The 14,977-nt window shown below is 43.8% G+C and overlaps 1 protein-coding gene and 1 long non-coding RNA gene across 2 annotated transcripts in view; one reads left to right on the plus strand and one right to left on the minus strand.

The window, feature by feature from the left end:
* The window catches only part of LOC308593934, a 373,867-nt gene that overhangs the window by 280,930 nt on the left and 77,960 nt on the right, over nt 1–14,977 (plus strand). The gene's annotated exons all lie outside the window — the stretch shown is intronic.
* Nucleotides 1–14,977, minus strand: part of LOC308593732 (cadherin-10) — a 419,208-nt gene that overhangs the window by 171,425 nt on the left and 232,806 nt on the right. The window lies entirely within an intron of this gene.

A 14,977-nucleotide genomic window follows, 5' to 3' on the forward strand; every position in this document is an offset into this window, starting at 1 on the left:
ATACTGGGCCAAGGCCATTTATGGCTTTTAAAGATCAGCACCAACACTTTGAATTGTGCAAGGTAAGCTGCTGCCCCTCTCCTTTCTCAGAAAGTTGAAGCCACCTCAATCCACTGTGGCTGGGCTACACAGAGCCATCTGGGTAGCTTGGGGTCATCAATCTGCGCCTGCTTGTCCAGTCCTAGCAACAGAATTGTCACTCAAACCCATGACTTCTATCAACACTTTTTAAAAAGCGGCAGATGCTATATGCAATCTTTGTGTCATATCTGGATAGTGACCTTCTCCTTTCCTTCCTTCCTTTCTTGAGCACGTGAGGCAGCCAAGATACAAGGAAAGAAGGAAGGATACATCTGGGAAACTGCAAGCTAACAGGCAATAAATTGCTGAAGAATTTAGGCACAAAAAAGGCTGGATAATTTTTTTGTAGGTTTAAGGAATAGGAGGGCAGAGTCACAGGATGTAGGGTTGCCGTTCGTCCACCATCTTCATACAACCCAAGTTCACACAAAAAATAATTGATGGAATACATGACGTAGGGTCTCAATACATCTGAAATTTCCTGGGAATAGCTGGAATACTGCAGTTGCCTGCTGTGTCTGGGTGGAAATTGGATCAATGTCCAGGAAAATCCGGCATCCCATGTTGGCAGTGCCATTTTTCCATAAAAATATCTGAAAAATGGAATTTATTAAAGCAATTTTGCCCAAAAAGCTCAACAACTTTTCCGTCTGGATTTTCACTGTTTGAAATATGGCAGACTTACAGGATGTAGAGAGGTAGAGGGGTCCATGAAAATACAGCTTCCTTTGGGACAGAAGGGCTGCGTATCTCATTCCAGCTGAGATCTCCTTGAATACTTGAATGCTAAGAACCTATATTTAGTTTTGGTCTCTGCTGATCACTGTGACACTTCCTCCAATTTAAAAGAATTCCCCTTTGGTCTTAGCAAATGATGAAACAGAGTGAATAGCATTGAAGGAGGAGAGATTCATGACATCCTTTGAAATGCAACGGTACCTAATTGCACCAATAATCTACCTTGAATATTTTTTTCAAGATCTCTCAAAACATATTGATCCAAGCATTACTTATTCATCCATCTGAACGTTTCTCTCTCTCTCTCTCTCTCTCTCTCTCTCTCTCTCTCTCTCTCTCTCTCTCTTTGCTTTCCCTTCAAAGACAGAAGGAAGCCCCACACAACCCCTCCCCATCGTTCACAAAATTAGCTGCAAACTGTAAGGTTATTGCATTATCCACTTAACGTTCAGTATAAACAGATCAGCTCCATGTAATAATGCACCTCTGTAAGTCACCACTGACTGTCAGATTCGCAAGTTTTGAACAGGATTTGTATTCACCTGAGGAGGAATATCAGAAGGAGGCTGCATTAGTGTAAACAGCTTTCTTATTAATCCAGGAGAGATGACATTGACGTGCTAAGCCAGATTTAGCAAATACCTTCATCTAAATCACACAGTGAACTCAAAATGGATCATTTTTAATCTAGGCAATTGTACACAAATCATCTGGCACTCAGAGACATTTTGAAATTAAATCAATAGCTAAGCCTTTCACAAGGGAAGCGTAATTATCGCAGGCAAAATATTCCAACTAACTTGCTGCTAGTCACCATGGCCTGTTTATATTTCATGACAAAAGAAACTGGTGTACAATTGGGAAGCACACAGCTAAGTACAACCGGGATGAAAGCAACATCCTGCATTACAGAACACAAAATTATTATTATTATTATTATTATTATTATTATTATTATTATTATTATTATTATTATTATTATACCACCCTATACCCAGGGGTCTCAGGGCGGTTCACAGAATAAAATCAAGATATAAAACCACAAAATACCTAATAAAAATAAAAACAGCAACCCAATACACCCCCCAAAAAAAAACATTTTAAAAAGGCATAGGATGTAAATCTGATCAACCAAAGGCCTGGAAACGTTTTTGCCTGGTGCCTAAAGGTGTCTAATGAAGGCTCCAGGTGAACTTCCGTGGGAGAGCATTCCGCAGACAGGGGGCCACTGCAGAGAAGGCCCTGCTCTTTTGTTGCCACCCTCTGGAACCTCTTGAGGAGGAGGCACATGAGGGAGGGCTTCAGAAGACTATCTCAGGGTCTGGGTAGGTTCATATGGAAAGAGGCGGTCCTTGAGGTATTGCGGTCCTGAGCCGTTTAAGGCTTTACCAAGGAAAGATAATTTCTGCTAATCACAAAGTTTAAGCAAACATGCACAATTCCATTCATTTCACACTACATTCTGCTTTCCCTTTTTACTGGTACTGTTTTGTGTAATACCTTCCATTTTTTTCCAAATATAGCAAGGAACACGCTTGAACTCTCGACAACTCAAGAGTTCCACAAACGTCCGCAAACTTCCGAACATATATCAGCACCCAGGAGCATTAGAAACTTAGCTTTCATGGATTCTGGGATTTTATAGGCATGATATGCTCAACCATACATTCTCCTTTTCCCACGCCACAGGATCCCACAAGATTGCAGCATACAGAGAGCTCGTACAAAGATCTGCTTTGTGTTGCAGACATGTGTGCTGTTTCTAAACTGCTGCAAACACACAGTGTGTGTTCGGAGGGCAGACATGCATTCCCAAGGAGTCCTAGCGAACACGATTGTAGCATACAGTGAGAAGCAACAGCATTTCTCAATTATCCGTTTCCAACTCTCCCAAGCTATCAGCCAGTTATCTAGGATCCTTGCAGGTACTTAATAAATCATAGATAGAAAAGCCCTTTGGGCATACTTAGCCCATATTGAATGACCTCTATTATCTTACTATATGTATTTCCTATGCCCACGAGAAATACAGCACATCTCTAGTTCCCTTTAAATAATAATGTGTTAAAGAAGAAGGGGGGAAAGCTCTTGGCTGCTAAGATTAATGTGATGCACAGAAAAACTGCAGCAATCCTAAAGCACACCAATTTACTCCCAAATGCTTTCGCCGTGTGGGGCTAAGAGAACGTTGGGCAGGCATCAGAGTTGCTGGGGTTATTTTATTGTATGCATTAATGCACTTACTATTATAGTAAAAGGTAAAGGTAAAGGACCCCTGGGCGGTTAAGTCCAGTCCAAGGCATCTATGGGATTGCGGCATTCATCTCACTTCAGGCTGAGGCATTTGTTCACAGACAGCTTTCTGGGTCATGCAGCCAGCACGAATAAACCACTTCTGGTGCAACAGAACACTGTTACAGAAACCAGAGTGCATGAAATGCCGTTTACCTTACTGACGCAGTGGTACCTATTTATCTACTTGCACTGGTGTACTTTTGAACTGCTAAGCTGGCAGTAGCTGGGACAGAGCATTGGGAGCTTATCCCATCGTGGGGATTCGAACCACCAACCTTCTGATCGGCAAGACCAAGAGGCTCAGTGTTTTTTTTGAGTTAAAATGAGAGTAACCCTATATATAGATGTGTGTGGGGGGGAAAACATTTGCAGAGGCCAGGACTAGAAATACTAGGTGGAAATTGGAGAGGAGCAGATTTAGACAAAATTCAGAATAAACTTCGTAATTGTAGGAAGCTGTTCACAGCAGAACAGTGTGTCTTGAGGGCTGGTCAGTTCTCCTTTGCTGAAGGGTGGACAGATCAAAACATACTCAAGAGGATTCAAAGGGAATGCAGGACAAAGCTCCCAAGCAGTTTATAGTGTCAGGATTCAAGCCCAATCTGGGACTTGAGGGCTGTCAGGTGTGGATTCAATTCAAGCATCTCTGCCAAAAAGGGGAAACTGCAGATGCCACCAACAAGCCAAAGGTCATAGTGCATTATGGGATATTCCTTGATCATTCCAATGTCAGCAATGCTTGCTCATTAATCAGAGCAACTTGACTACATTGCTCCTGGCTTCAGAAATCATGTTCCCTTTAGGGCTTTCCTTGAAGAGGGAATATTGGAGGGTATGGAGTCATCTCACCCCCAACCCATTTGAAGGGAGCCCTATATAGGGAAGTTCTTTCATGTTTGATGTTTTATTATGTTTTTATATATGTTGGAAGATGCCCAGAGTGGCTAGGGCAGGCATGGCCAAACTTGGCCCTCCAGATGTTTTGGAACTACAACTCCTGTCATCCCTAGCAAACAGGACCAGTGGTCAAGGATGATGGGAACTGTAGTCCCAAAATATCTGGAGGGCCAAGTTTGACCAGGTCTGAGATAGAGCAATCCAGTCAGATGGGCAGGTATAAATAACAACATTATTATTATTATGGAATAAAGGTAAAGGTAAAGGGACCCCTGACCATTAGGTCCAGTCGTGACCGACTCTGGGGTTGCGGCGCTCATCTCGCTTTACTGTCTGAGGGAGCCGGCGTACAGCTTCTGGCTTATGTGGCCAGCATGACTAAGCCGCTTCTGGCGAACCAGAGCAGCGCACGGAAACACCGTTTACCTTCCCGCCGGAGCGGTACCTATTTATCTACTTGTACTTTGATGTGCTTTTGAACTGCTAGGTTGGCAGGAGCAGGGACCAAGCAACGGGAGCTCACCCCGCCGTGGGGATTCGAACTGCTGACCTTCTGATCGGCAAGTCCTAGGCTCTGTGGTTTAACCCACAGTGCCACCCGCATCCCTATTATGGAATAAGACGTCCCTATTTTCATCAGAGAAATGTTGGAGGGCTTGACATTGCACCTTCCACACAAACAGTTTATTTGTGGGAGCAAATGGCACAAATGCGATGGCTAAAAGATGGCTGAAATACTATAAGACCCAGGCAAGGAACAATATATATATATGAGAAACAGAAAGCTGGGTGTAGCCATTTCTATCTCAGTGATGCCTGTTCTGCTGCTATCACAATTAAGAGAGACCAAGCTGAACAGCCATCAGGTGTGTAGACATGTGTACAGTCTACGCCTGTTCTCAGCCTAGAGAGGTGATGATGGCTCTCGGCTTTTCTCTGCTTCCTCTTGTCTATTCTGTGCTGGATAATTAAGCCCAGAGTGAATTTGCCAAGTGATCATTTTATATTACCTTTTAAGATAGGCAAAAATCACAGAATTTCTCATTAATGAGCCTCTGTGATGTTTCTGTATTTTAATCAAGGGCAAACCAAGCACACAGGTTTACGGTAGCCTATTCCCCCCCATCCCCACCCCCCAACGTTCATTTAGATTATCCTGCTTTTGTTTTACTAATTGTGTATCTTTCTTGAGGGACCAATATATTTATTAGCAAGCAGGTGGCAACATACCTGAGAGTCACCGTGCCTCTTAGACCTGTTGAGATTGCAAATCTTAGCTGTCATTTTTTAAATAATTGATTCTCTTGAAGCGGCAATTTTATATTTTATTTAAAAAAATGCCTTTTGGTCAGCTTGCAGCAATGAAACACAAGATGGCTGGCTGGCTTTATTGTTAGCAACCATACCTTGGTTTAAAGAGCAACATCATTGTCTTGGGAAGTAATGAAAATTACTCTTGCCACACTGCAATTAGCATCAGTGGGGTGAATCCCATTTGAAAGCAATGAGAGCGTTTTCGTAGTGCAAATGTTTATTGCAGCATGGGTGGATTTTTGTCAGGCTTCTGGAGCCACCAAAAGGCTACCAAAAGCCGCATGGATATCCACACCAGTGGTAATTCGGGAGAGGAGATTCCTGAAGCAGGGCAGAGGAGAGATCAAGTTCCCATTCATTCATCCAACTCAGTCTGGATTGTCTGTCTTGCCAAACACAAGGTGGCTCGTTTAAAATGAGATTCAGAAGCATGGGCAGGCAAACTAAAGCCCAGGGGCTGGATCCGGCCCAATCGCCTGAGGACAGTCCGGGAATCAGTGTGTTTTTACATGAGTAGAATGTGTCCCTTTATTTAAAATGCCTCTTATTTGTGGGGCATAGGAATTCATTCATTTCCCCACCCCCCCAAAAAAAAATATAGTCTGGCCCCCCACAAGATCTGAGGGACAGTGGACCTCTGCTGAAAAAGTTTGCTGACCCCTGTTCAGAAGCAATACAAAATACACACGCGAGTGAGAAGATTAAATGTTTTATTCTAAAACAGCAAGCAATGTATACATGGTTCTGACCTATAAGGTAAAGGTAAAGGACCCCTGGACGGTTAAGTCCAGTCAAAGGCAACTATGGGGTTGTGGCACTCATCTCGCTTTCAGGCCAAGGGAGCCAGCATTTGTCCTCAGACAGCTTTCCAGGTCATGTGGCCAGCATGACTAAACCGCTTCTGGCACAACAGAACACCACAGCGCACGGAAACACCGTTTAACTTATTGCCACAGTGGTACCTATTTATCTGCTTGCACTGACATGCTTTCAAACTGCTAGGTTGGCAGGAGCTGGGACAGAGCAACAGGAGCTCACCCCGTTTTGCGGATTCAAACTGCCAACATTCTGATCGGAAAGCCCAAGAGGCTCAGTGGCTTAGACCACAGCGCCACCCACATCCCTTGACCTATAAAGCCTTAAACGGCTCAAGACTGCAATACCTCAAGGACCGCCTCTTCCCAAATGAACCTACCCAGCCCCTGAGATAATCTTCTGAGGTCCTTCTTCATGTGCCTCCTCCTCGAGAGGTCTAGAGTGTGGCAACACGAGAACGGGTCTTCTCTGCAGTGGCTCCCCGTCTGTGGAATGCTCTCCCCAGGGAAGTTGGCCTGGCGCCTTCATTACACACGTTTAGGCGCCAGAAAAACATTCCTTTTTGACCAGGCCTTTGGTTGATCTTATTGACATCCAACACCCTTTCGGAATGTGGCTTTCTTTTTTCGGCGGCGGCGGCAGCGGGGGTGTGTGTGTTATTGGGTAACTGCTTTTGCTTTGATTTTATATGTTGTGGTCTTGTCGTGAACCGCCCTGAGACCTCTGGGTATAGGGTGGTGTATCAGTTGAGTAAATAATACATACATACATACACACATACACACATACACACATACATACACACATACACACATCCATGTTGTTGTTTAGTCATTTAGTCGTATTCGACTCTTCGTGACCCCATGGATCAGAGCACGCCAGGCACTCTTGTCTTCCACTGCCTCCCGCAGTTTGGTCAAACTCATGCTGGTAGCTTCGAGAACACTATCCAACCATCTCGTCCTCCATCATCCCCTTCTCCTTGTGCCCTCCATCTTTCCCAACATCAGGGTCTTTTCCAGGGAGTCTTCTCTTCTCATGAGGTGGCCAGAGTATTGGAGCCTCAGCTTTATACATACATACATACATACATACATACATACATACATACATACATACCAAGCAAGCATTTCAAACTGCCACTTGGAAGCCCCCAAGAAGCAGCGAAGTGACTCCCCCGGGTAGTCTCAGTTTGCATGGCCCTGCAGCCAATCAGTCCATGCATGAGCTTCAGAGAAACTCTGCCCAAACCATTTGATTTTATTGATAACCTGTGTAGCTTTCAAGCCCGACCATCAAGTGCAGATCATCCATGAGTCACCCCCTCCCAATGCCTTCCTTTCTCAAAACAATGTCAAACATGAAAGTAGTTACCCTTCACTATCCCCCCGAACTGATAAGACACGGGGAAGGGGGCTTCCACCTCCTCCCAACGTTCCCAAAACATTTAAGACTGCTCTCAAAAAAATCAAGAGAGAGGGAGGGGGAAGGAACAGAGGCAGGAAGGACTCCGTGTCAGACCACTAACTCCTCGATACATTTTGTCTTCCAGGTGCATTTCCCATACACTGTGCCACTGCAAACTGCAGATGGCAGTAAACATGACTGACTGCTTCTTCATACAAATAATAATAATAATAATAATAAATTCCTGCATGTGGAAAGCTAGCATGTCAGGGGAAAAGATTCCAGGCTGGCCTCTGTAAAGACAGGTCACGTTTCTGCTCAGAGCACCTGTCCTTATATTGATCAACCCATCATTTCTGTCCCCTTGAACATTCTGACGTTGTACAAGCAAGACTGAAATTTATTACCCTCAATGTGAAGTAAGGGCAGAGAGCTTTTTGTTGTAGAATCCACTGCTTGAAGCATCAAGGGTTGCCAAGTGTCGCTTTGACAGAAGTTTGATCTGCAGCAGTTAACTGCTGATAACATTTAGCCTTGTACCACTGGAAGTTTCACTTGTTGATTTCATTGCAGCAAACTTCCTCTGCTCCAAGCGACAGAAGCAAGCGAGCCTGCTTTTTAATAGTCAAGCAGCATGCTTTTGTGCCGCTATATATCTAGTGCAGTGTAATAGTCCAAAGAGATTCAAAGGGCAAGTCCAGTTCACATGAAACCTGCTGATCATGGCACATTTAGTGCTTCTTCATATTGCTCAATAATCCCTCAAACCCTCATTTAAAACAAAAATGATACAGAGGCTGTTTACAGAGTAAATTAATTTTTCACAAATACTGTCGCATCAGCTGTTATTAGACTCTCATCCTAGCAAAGTACCCAAAATTGTTGTGCTGCTGGTAGTCATGACTGAAAACACAAATTTGCCAATATAACTATATTGTTTTCAGAGTCAATGAACTCTACATGATATGGAAGAATGCAGCTTATCTGGGAAGTCTGAGGAGATTACGTGCACTCAGAGATAACAAACAGCATAAATTATGTTACTTGGACACTTAGAGAGACGAGGGCTGAAGAGAAAGGACAGTGTTTATCCTTAGTAGGAAATAGAATTATACAGAAATATATAGGAATGAGGAGCATGAAGTTTGCTTGGTGTAGTGCATTTTCTGAAGGCAGTCACGTTGGTGCTAAATAATCCTGTCAAGCAGATACACAATACCTTCCGACATTCTCTTCTGTGGCAAATAGTTGTCTGCTATAAGAAACTAAAATTAGCAAACTTGAGTGAGACAGTCACCAACGCACTAACACAAAATGTGATGAAGCAAAAATTAGAAGAGGCTATATTGGAGACAGAAGAATACACAAGGGCACAATTTCAGACCCTCCTAGTCTCCCTATTTTCCAGGGACAGTCCAAGATTTACAGAAGCCCTCTCAGTTTCTGATTTGATCCCCAAATGACCTGCTTTTCCTTAGGACGTCCCTATTTCCTTTGGAGAAATGTTGGAGGGTATGGAATTATGTGACCCCCTGAGCCGAGGAGAAAAGTAACTATACAATCTTTAGAAGGCGTGTGAATGCAGTCCTGTATAGGGAAGTTTCATCAGAGAAATGTTGGAGGATATGGCAGGATATCCCTATTTTCATTGGAGGGTTTGGAATTATGTGACCCCCGAGCCAAGCAGATAAGTAACTATACAAGCTTTAGAAGGCAACCATGCACAGGGAAGGGTTTTTTTTATGTTTAAAGTTTTATTATGTTTATTGTGCTTTTGCTGTAAACAAAAACTGGTGAAGGATCTAAGGCAGGCTTCTTCAACCTCGGACCATCAGATGTTTTTGGCCTACAACTCCCATGATCCCTAGCCAGCAGGACCAGTGGTCAGGGATGATGGGAATTGTAGTCTCAAAACATCTGGAGGGACAAGGTTGAGAAAGCTTGATCTAAGGCGCTCTCCAGAGCACACCCACCAGCCTCCTATGTTGCATTTGGAACAGACAAGAGCATATTCACTTCAAGAAACATCATAGACCACCGGTCTTCAACTGGTAGGTTAGGACCCATCAGTGAGCCACAGCCTGGTCCAAGATGGATCGAAACAGGAGCACAATCATCATGCAAATTATATGGTAAAAGATTAAGGAATTGGGTCCCCAAATGTAAGTTTGAGTTAAAATTGTGTCCTGGGTCTGAAAAGGTTGAGGATACCTGCTGTATCCTCATGCAATGAACCAATTCACAAGCCAGTATAACATATTCTGTTATTTGTTTTAACAAATTTTATATACCGCTGGATGTTGGTAAAATCTCTAAGCGGTTCCAAGGGGATGTACAACTGTCACAACTTCCTGTATCGGGAAGTTTCTAATGGTTGACATTTTATTGTGCTTTTATTTGTGCTGGAAGCTGCCCAGAGTGGCTGGGGAAACCTATTATTGTTGTTGTTGTTGTTGTTGTTGTTGTTGTTGTTGTTGTTGTTGTTGTTGTTGGAAGCCTCCCACAGTGGCTGGGGCAACCCGGTAAAATGGGTGGGGTATTATTAGTAATCGTATTAGTATTATTAAATAGGACATCCCTATTTTCATCGGAGAATTGTTGGAAGATATGTTATATGGGAAGGGAGATATGGGGAAGCTGTGAAGATGTGCTGAACGGGAGGATGACTAAGAGGGTGCTGTTGTGAGTGTGTTGTTGCTTTGCCTGGGAATTAGGTGGGTGACATTCTCTGAAGGGGGTTGCACTCTGGCTGAGGGAGAATCTCCATACTTTGTAAACACTCCTGGATTTCAGCTTGTCACTGGAATGTATAGTGGTTTCTGTGACTAGGAGTGCTTATGCCCAATTTCAGCTGGTCTACAGCTTTGGCTGTTCTGGACTGGAATAGTCTGGCCTCAGTTGTCCAGTTGCTCTCTATTCTTTATTATTCTTTATTTAATTTGTATACCACCCTTTATCAAAAGATCCCAGGCAGTGTACAACATTCTGAACATCAATGATAAAAAGCATAGTGACAGACAGCCTAATAATAAAATAGTCACCATAATAACAGTCCTCTCCCCCATACTTTCACAGGCCATAGATTATTTAATAGCCACAGGCCTGGGTAAAGAGGAATGTTTTTGCCTGGAGCCTAAAAACATGCAATGATGGCGCCAGGTGAGTCTCTCTGGGGAGAGTGTTCCACAATGGGCCTACCCTTGAAGAAGGTCTGGGGGCTAAGGCTAGTGCTTGGTTGATAAGCAGGGCAGCCTATGGGACCACGAGAGCATTGCATTGTCTGCAAGTGAGCCACTGGACCCAATTTAAGAGGCTGACATCTTTCCGCAGGGCCTGCAAGACAGAGCTGTTCCACCAGGCCTTTAGCCAAGGCAAAGTCTGATCCCCCTCCTTCTGTAATCCTCATAGAACTCTAGCCCAATGGTTGCCATTAATTTGACTCTGAATTGATTTTAGAATGAATTGATTTTAGAATGTATTTCAACTAATTGATTGTGATTTTATGTAAACTGTGTTATTTTTACTGTTGTTAGCCACTCCGAGCCCGGCTTTGGCTGGGGAGGGTGGGATATAAATAATGTATTATTATTATTATTATTATTATTATTATTATTATTATTATTATTGTAAAGGGACCCCTGACCATTCGGTCCAGTCATGACCGACTCTGGGGTTGCGGCGTTCATCTCACTTTATTGACCGAGGGAACCGCTGTACAGCTTCCGGGTCATGTGGCCAGCATGACTAAGCCAATTCTGGCGAACCAGAGCAGCACACGGAAACATCGTTTACCTTCCTGCCGGAGTGGTACCTATTTATTTACTTGCACTTTGACGTGCTTTCGAACTGCTAGGTTGGCAGGAGCAGGGACTGAGCAACGGGAGCTCACCCCCTCACAGGGATTCGAACCGCCGACCTTCTGATCAGCAAGTCCTAGGTTCTGTGGTTTAACCCACAGCGCCACCCACGTCCCATTATTATTATTATTATTATACAAATCCCTAAATGACAAAGTACCTAAAACAGTACTTTAAATTCAACCATCTTGGGTCCTATGATCTGCAGGGGACCTCTTGTGGCAATGTCACTGGGGAGCTGTATAAATGGCATTGACTCATGACAATAAGTTCTCGGTTGCAGTTTTCAATTTGTGGAATACCCTTCCTAGTCGAGGGCATCTGTCACCCTCTTTATTAACTTTCAGGGAGGATTTAACAACATCCCTGCACCACCACCAGCAGCCCTTGCACGGACTTCTCCTGGCAGACTGGCCCAGTTGACTTTACTACCAAACTCAGGAATTTGTTCATGCCATGAATAGATGTGTATACAATTGGGATGCAAGGATCTGACTGGCCTGGAAGGGAGGGGGCATTTAAGTTAGAAAAGCCTCATTTATGAGGAGCAAGAAGTGGCTAGAGCAATCCTTACGCATTCTTTATATTTGCTCTTAATCGTTCCGACAGGTCACCGGTTCTCACATTAATGTGAAGTTTTCTAGAATTCTGCCGACATCACCTTTCTAACCATTAGTGGGCTCTGGGGCATTCTGGTTCATGTGAGAGGCATTCCAGAACTGGGAGCAAACTGCACAAAATGTCAACATATCCTCTTCTTCCCCTGCCCGCTGCAACACACAGTACTTACAAAACGATTTCGCCCCTGTGGCAAAGAGGAGATAAACAGCTGGTACGCTGCTGTCTTTTATACAACTGGCTGTAAGTTTTCACAGGGACCTCTATAATGGCTAGCCTATAATTTATCTCCCAGGACTGTGAAACCATAAGGGCTGCTTCAGTTGTCCTGCCTGGAGGTGATATTCGAAGAAACGTAATAGCACATCAGAATAAGCCATTGGGGAGAATGACACCTATGGAGAGGTAGAAAGTTTGCAGTGTGGAAAACAATCTGTGGAAACCAGCAGTCATGTTTTTCTGCCTGTTTCTTTCACATATTTCAAGACCTATAACTGACTGCCAGCATTGTACAGAATTGCATGTGCCTTATTTATCCATAATAATAATAATAATAATAATAATAATAATAATAATAATAATGCAGTCATACCTTGGAAGTCGAACGGAATCCGTTCTGGAAGTCCATTCGACTTCTAAAATGTTCGGAAACCAAAGCGTGGGTTCTGATTGGCTGCAGGAAGCTCAGAAGTCGCGGAAGCCCCATCGGACACTCAGCTTCCAAAAATAGTTCGCAAACTGGAAGAGTCACTTCCGGGTTTGCAGCGTTTGGGAACCAAAATGTTCGAGAACTAAGCTGTTTCCAAAACAAGATATGACTGTAATTATTATTATTATTCCACTCTGGGCAGCTCCCAGCAGAATATTAAAAACACAATAAAACATCAAACATTAAAAACTTCCCTAAACAGGGCTGCCTTCAGATGTCTTTTAAAAGTCAGATAGTTGTTTATTTCCTTGACATCTGGTGGGAGGGCGTTCCAGGGGGTGGCCGCCACTACCAAGAAGGCCCTCTGCCTAGTTCCCTGTAACACACCTTTTTGCACAATGCATATTCTCCATCACTTCTCTGGTGCATCTTCCACTGACCTAAAGAAATGATAGCTGAAACCAGCAAATGGACAACAGAAACCACCATCATCAACAGCTGCTAGTCACAATGTCTATATTCCACTTCTGCTGTGGAAGGCAGTAAAACCTCTGAATACCAGTTGCTGGAAACCAGAGGAAGGGAGCTTGTGGGTTTTCCATGGGCATTTGGTTGGCTTCTATGAGATCAGGATGTCGAACTAGATGGTACAATGCCCTAATCCTGAACTGGCACATGGGTTTTGCTTCCATTGCAATGTCCTCAAGTCCACCCATGTGACTCTCCAGTCTGAGGCCGGGGACAGATTTCACCTGCAAGATTTCAGCCTGCTTGCTTTTTCCAACAGAACTCGATGGCCTTATATGTTGGTGCCCTTCGTTCGCGAAATCAGACTGAGGCTACCCAAGCAGTTTATCCAGCATTTGTTTTACGCTTCAGAAAATGTAAGCAGGGGGGAGAGATCAGCCCAGCTAGTCTACTCTTTTATAAAAAGTCGGCAGAAAAATCCTCTTTTGTACACTTCAGATCAGCTGAAGCTGCACTTCAATATTGCACAAAACCAATTTTATGTCCCTGCACAAATACACATTTTCCAGGAACTGAGACTCCACAGAGGGAGAGAGCGTTTTCTCAAGTAATTACTTAAACATTGGTTTGCAAAAAGTAATAAAAAATGCAGGGTCGATGCACTGGTTTTATTTTATTTAAATGCTGAGTCATCTATAAAACTAAAGAAATTAAAATGTTCTATGCCAGTTAATTAACTTTCCTCCATTCTGCATCTTTTCAGACCCACAAATTATTAGAGATTAACAGTGTAATTTCTGAAGATTTGTGCAAGTGCATTTGACTGCTGCATGGGAGTATTTGTTACGTTCTGCAATATTATATGGTGAAGCTGACAGTACAGATCACCTTAGGAACCACTTACCTGCCAACGAAATGATATTCATGAACGGGCCAGAAAATGGTTTGTTATATGAACAGCTGAATGTAAATAATATATTGCAATGGTCTGAAATGTTTTGAGTTTCGTGGTGAATTCAGGTGCTTTGCTTGATCCAAGGTTCTCTGCCATCACTGAAGAGTGTGCGTTAGGATACATCATAGAAGCCCCCTCCTCCCAGAATCTATTCCAAGAATGACTGGGGTGGGAAGGGAGGGATGGAGGGATGAAGGACTCAGAATGACTTCTGAATGGAGACTTCTGGGGTGGCGCCATCGGCAAAGGCGGACTCCCTCTGAACCGGAGGGACCAGCTCCGCGTCAAACGGGTCCTTTCCGCTGCAGCGAAGTGGGGACCCTTTCAGAAATCACAGGCGGATGAAGCCTGTGACCGTGGGACTCGGTGGGCACCCTTAGCGCCCCCCCAACCCGCAAAGGAACCCAATAATGGGCTCCGAAGCGAAGAGGGGGAAGTGGCGCGGTGCTGTGAGTCAATTGCTTTTTCCGTGGAGCGAAGCCGCATAGCCGTTGCCAGAGAGTGCTGCCTTTTTCCTGGGACAATTTGGCATCTAAAATAATCACCTGTGAGTACTTAAACATTGAACAATTGGACTTCAAATAAGAACTGGCGATTAGAAAGGAATTGGACTTAAAATTCACCTTAATTTGGTACTGAAACGGGAAGGTCTAAACAGGAAGTCAGCCTTCCGTTTCCTTGTAGTTAGAAGAAAGCAAAGATAACGCGCACTAGAGCTAAGAAAATCACTTTCAAAGGATCGGTTTTCACCATTTAAAATCGTTGAACCCCCCCCCCCTTCGGTAGCAGGAGAAGGGGGATCTTTCTTGGACTGTTTAAACCTGCAGGAGTAAGTTTAAAGTAAAGTAACTTTCCACCGTCCTGACCCTGGAGCGGGGTGTC

Source organism: Podarcis bocagei, assembly GCF_964188305.1.
Source record: "Podarcis bocagei genome assembly, chromosome: 8".
In the NCBI taxonomy this organism is placed as follows: domain Eukaryota; kingdom Metazoa; phylum Chordata; class Lepidosauria; order Squamata; family Lacertidae; genus Podarcis; species Podarcis bocagei.